At 26.9% G+C, this 6,000-nt stretch overlaps 1 protein-coding gene across 3 annotated transcripts in view; it reads right to left on the reverse strand.

Annotated features, from left to right (window-relative positions):
- Positions 1-5,276, reverse strand: part of LOC106652780 — an 85,182-nt gene extending 79,906 nt beyond the window's left edge. Inside the window, exon 1 of one of the 3 annotated variants that reach the window (XM_014371918.2) lies at positions 5,210-5,276. The gene's annotated coding sequence lies outside the window, so the exon portion shown is untranslated. Of the gene's footprint in view, positions 1-4,671 lie in introns of all 3 variants that reach the window. The other 2 variants (XM_014371917.2, XM_014371920.2) reach the window with 2 other exon arrangements.
- Between the last annotated feature and the right edge of the window lie 724 nt (positions 5,277-6,000).

A 6,000-nucleotide genomic window follows, 5' to 3' on the forward strand; every position in this document is an offset into this window, starting at 1 on the left:
AGTTTGCTTTAATATTAAATGGAAAAAACTTAAAACTGGACTTTTGTCGCTAAAAACGATGAATAAATCTGAAAAATTGCAAAATCCATGTATTATATGTATTTTTTTATTAAAAGAAGCCTATTACTATTTTAGAATTTTAGTACTGTGTGCAAAGTTCACACCAGAATTCTTAAGATAAAGACCTCTACTACATACCAAATTCTCCAGAAAAATGCCCTTTATGCAATAAGTTTTGTAGAATATTGATATAGACCTTTAAATCAGTTTTACTTTTCAACGTTTGCTCAAAAACATCGATAAATTTTCTCATTTTTTGCTTTTGATCACATTTAAGAAGAACTTTTCAAAAACTTTAATCAAAAATCCATAAAACTCAATTCATAAAGGACATTTTTCTGAAGAATTTGATTTGAATTGAATTTATTGGGTCCGAATATAGATTTTCGAAAATCATTTGATGAGTATTTTTTTTCAATTAAGTAGTAAAGTGTGGAATTTATAAAAAGGAACATTACGCCATGTTCATTTTAAAAATAATGTAGCCCCGTAAATGATAGACAAAAAAAAATAAAAAAAAAACAATATAAGCGGCTAATAATCTTCAGAAACTCTTGATGCTCTAAGATGCTCTTTACATTGATACTTCAGTCACTTTACATTGTGAACATTGCAGTGTTTTTTCACGAGAAATGTGAATTACACAAAACTGCCAATGGTAATTAATGCTAAACAATTATTTTTTAATAATGGCATAAGTTGAAAAATCAACATGCAAGGCTAAAATTTGTTAAAAAAAGAAAAGGTATCTAAAAATAGATCGCTGCGCTAATACAGCATAGTGTTCGGTTTTTGTGTTTATTATCGATGTAACTTTCAGTTATTCTAAGGGCATAAGTAAAAAGATCAGCACATATAATTTGTCACTATCTCCCAGTTTATACTGCTGGAAGTAACTGGATTGTTTCTTTGTCAAGCAAAAAAAATTATAGCCCATTATTCTGCTATGTTATATGTTATTTTCAAGCCCACTGAACAACAACCACTGTTGTACTAGATCTGAGTTTTTTTTTTGTTTTTAATAAAATTAAATAAATCTTGGTTTACTATTCGAAATATGATCCTTATTAGGGGTAAAGTAGGTGATGACTTACTTGATTTTTTACTAGGGGTGTACGAGTACTCAAAAAAGCTCGACTCGATCGAGTCGAGTTTTTTTTTGAGAACTCGCCATGTTTTCGAGTTTCAGCTAAATAAGTTATGCATTAACAAACCAATGAATATCCCCGTGGTCTGTGCATGCATGCTCCTGAGTGTTAGTTACTCGCAGCACTGATATTTTTACAATATGCATACATTGTATATACAATATATCGATGTCCTACGTGAAAAATAACACTTTTCCATTTAAATTAACATATAATCGTTGTGATCTTCGTAAAGAGCGTCGATATATACAAAAATACGAGCACTGCGAGAACATTACACTTCGGAGAATGCACATACAACGGAAACAATCAATTTTGTTAATGTATCATTTATTTAGCTAAAACTCAAAAACATGACGAGTACTCGAATTTTTCCTACTCGAGTCTAGTTCAAATAGAGTAAAACTATATAGGTATTTTAATCAATCCTACAACGAATATTATGTTCTATTCATTGTTTTTTTTTTAATAAATAGTTTAGGAATACCTTTTTTGGAGTGTCTATATTGTACTACTGATGAATTATTTTTTATCCTCAAAAATTATTGATTTTATAGTAAAGTTTTACGTAGAAAAATGGTGTTGAAATTAATCAAAGAATTTTTAGAACATAATTTTTTATTGAATATTTCAAGATGATTTTGAGTTGAAAGTCAGGGATATCACCCCCTACCCCTAAATTGGATCACTTATTGAATTGCACAACTAGACTTTTCCTCTGCATCCTCAAAAACATTATATGCATGCCTTGAAATGCCCAATGCGCTTGAAATAGACCTAAAAACAGGCAGGGTAATGACCTATTAATGCCTTCCAGTGATGCAACCCTTACCAGTCTAATTTTTTAATTGATTACACATGCAAAGCCATTTAATAATCACTCCAACTTAGAATAAAAAACAAGTAACATGTAATCATGTATCTGTATCTGTATGGCTCAATGACGTAATTAATTGCAATCAGCAAACCATGTATTTATGAACCAATCATTGAAATGTAATATATTTCATTTTAATCTCTTATTTACTTTGTTACAAGAATATACTCAATTATTATTCAGACAATATAAATATTAAAGCCTTGTATAGATGTTACGAGAACAATCAAGTAAAGGGATTTACTTGATAGATAATAATATAATTAAAAATTTTAATAGGGAATCATTTAATTTCAAGATATAACATTTTTGTGGCAATGATAAAATGTAATTTTGCGCAACCAAACTAACTTTTAAAGAGATAATTTCATAACTATTTTTTCTGATGATACATTAATTATTTATAATTTTATACATCGTGAATAAACTAAAAATCAAATTATGTTATACCTTTTATTAACCATTGTCATATTTTAGAGTCAGAATCATAAATAAATTAGAAGTAATTATGAGACACTTGCTTCTGCAGTATTATAATTGAGTGCATGAAGTTTTTGCAAAGTATTTTATGAGAAATCAAACAATGTGAAATGTGAGTTTTTCCTCTAATATGAAGTACATATAATTAAGTATTAACGTGAATTTTGGAAAGAAAATTCATTAATTTTTCATCATTAAATAAATTGCACTAGCAAAATAGATTTAATAATTAAAGTATATTTTTACAAATTATAAAAAATCATTGATAGTGTAGTTAACTGAATGAGTCAAATCCTAGAACTTTTAGGTTAACAGTTTTTTCTTCTTAAATGAGCTTAAATTTAGTTTAAGTTTGACTATAGAAATTTGCAAACTAAATCTTTAACGCTGATAAAAATGGGTAAATTATCTAAGGAAGAGATTGAACGGTTCCAAAAATTGTGAAAGATGCATAAAACATTGTGTAATGGTAAATATAAAAGATAATTGTACTTAAGTATTTACCTGAAAACTTTTAATACCCTAAATTTTATTAAATCGATATATATGAATGACCAATTTATTGTTTTTAACTTTCTTTTAACTCTTAATATATTAAGATTTAAATTCTATATATAAATTGCTATATCATACAATTATTTGTTGAATCGCAAGGATTACTTACATAATTTTCAAATGCAATGTATTTCCACTTTTACAGGATATATTTAGATATAAATTAAATTCAATTAAAACTCAATAATTTCAAAAATTATCTGAATTAAACTTATTAAGTTTAATGAAAATTCAATTGTCAGTTTTATTTCTATTATCATTAGAGGGTGGTTTTGGACTAAGACAAAATATGTGTAAAGATATATCATTTTTGACCTACCATTCAGCATGAATATACCATCACTAATATATTGACTTTTAGTAAAATTTTTATCATAATGCAAAATATTAGTATTTTAAATAGCAAAAAATAATGAAATATAATAAAATAGAAGAACTTTGATAGCTATCAGTAACTTTATAATTATTAACATCAAATAAGTTTTATTTTAGAATTAATGACATATTGTGAATTTTAAATGATCTCATCTCACCATTAGAAAAGTGTAGATTCATTTGGTTTAGATGTCAAGAAAAATATTCAATTATTCTACTTTTAAATAAAGTGATGAAATCACAATTAGCTTGATACAGAACTTTTTATTCATTTTGAAATCAAATGAGTTTTTCAAAAATTACTATAAATAATCTTTAGTATGAGAGATTTTTTACTAGAATGCATAATACAAATTAATGATATCTTTCAAGAATTCATCAAAGTCTGGTATCCTTTCTCAGAGTTTACTATTTTTAATTGAATTGAAAGACAATAAATTAACAAATTGTAAGTAAAAACAATTAAGAGCAGCAGGTTATGTCATTATTTTGTATCCGATTAGGTTCAAATATTATGATCACTCTATTTTTGAGTAAATGATTTATTCCATTAGTGAACTATTAATTATAATAATATTCATCGTTATTGCAGCTGCGTTAAGATTTTAGAGTTCGAATACACAGCAAGATAAGGTACTATTCAAACACATTATAATTTTGCACTTTTATTTGCAGGCACAAAGAAAACTGGTATTTTAATTAGATACAAAACATATCTAATCGTTATTATATTTTTAAACTAATTACATTTATTTTATGTAAAGTATAATTAATAATCAAATTTTTCTTCCGCATACAAATGAAAATGCATAATAAGTACTATGTGCTTGAATGATACCTTACTTATACTAATGAAAAAAATATTGAATTACTGTTTATAATTTATGATAATTAATCTGTCCAAATAAATTATAAACGAAAGACAGAAAATTCATTAATCTCATTTTTCTTCCTTTATCCTGTGATTCATAAAACTCAAAATAATAGTTAATGTTTTTCTTTAATAAGATTGTTTTCATAGAGAATTAAATATCTTCAAAGAAAAGACACAATAAAAATATAATTTATCGAGTGATTAATACAAAAGTATTGGCAAATGAATAAAACAATGATTTTTTGGATAATAATTGAGTATAGTTAATACAACTAAGTGGCATTTGTATTCACTATTCATACCTTAACATGTTGAACATTTTCCTTTGCTTTACATGAGTATGCTTGAAGACAAGAACATATTTTAATGCATATGTATGTATGTATATTTATTTGTGTATGTATGCATAAATGAATATATGGATGGATACATATATACATTTGCGTTATAGGTATGAATGTTTTTTTGTGTTTTATGTGTGTAAGAAGTATTTATTTGTATTCATCCATGATTGTTCATAATGACATTTATGATACTCTTCACAAAAGATAATATTCATCTCCTGTATTAGCTCAAATTTAGTTTGAAACACTGGATGATTATGTGATTTTGGTGTAATTACTGATTGTTCATTTTCAAACAGGATTGCAATCAAATACACTTAAATGCACTTATATTATCAGTTCAGTTCATTTTCAACATATTATATGTTTATTTATGAAGAGATGGAGAAATAAAACATATTTATTTCATTAGATGGCACTATGCAGATGTAGAGCATTTAAATAGAGATAAGCTACATTTAGAATATAAGAACATGTGTGGATCTCAAAGGTGCACCTTTTTGACTGTTACATATACTGCAGACAAATTGTAGACAAATAAAACAAGTTTAGCAGTTTATTATATCCTCTTCTGAAATAAAGGCACAATCAAATTATTTTAATAAACAACCGTCTACTCTTCAGACGATCAAAAGGAAGGAAATTAAAAAAATTGTATAATTGTAATTAAGTTTTAATTTGCGCTTTTTGGTAATGTTAATAGCCATATTTGCATATCTTTAGATTATACGAAAAAACAATATCAAAATCAGCGGATTAGGTCACTTTCTGCGTATAAGTTATTGAATATTGCACATCTTGCAATCTGTAATTATTGAAAAATATCAAATTCGCTGTGAAAATTTTCTAGTTTTGTATCTTTTCGTTATTTTTATAATCATTAGGAAATAATTGCAATATATTTTCCGCATAAATGTATTTTGAAATAATTCCGATCATATTTCAGGTGGAAGAGTAGGACTTCGGTATAGGCTACACAATTGCAATGGTAAGTTCGATTCTCGATATAAGCTAGGTAATAAGTTTATATTTTGATTTCGATTGGAAAATCAACATGTCACAAATCCTCGTGGATTCATCGAGAATCGACGAGGATTTCCGTATATCCACGAGAATTTTCGCGGAAAGCCGCGTGGGTTGATCGAAAATCATCGCGGATATCTCATAAATGCACGAGGCTTACGTACGTGGACTCTTTATATGATCCATGTTCGATTAACGTGGAATCAATGTCCGATCCTCGAGGAATTCCTGTATGATCCACGTAGAATCAGCGTAGATAATCCA

The sequence above is a fragment of the Trichogramma pretiosum genome, unplaced genomic scaffold (assembly GCF_000599845.2).
Source record: "Trichogramma pretiosum strain Unisexual culture from Peru unplaced genomic scaffold, Tpre_2.0 scaffold79, whole genome shotgun sequence".
NCBI lineage: Eukaryota > Metazoa > Arthropoda > Insecta > Hymenoptera > Trichogrammatidae > Trichogramma > Trichogramma pretiosum.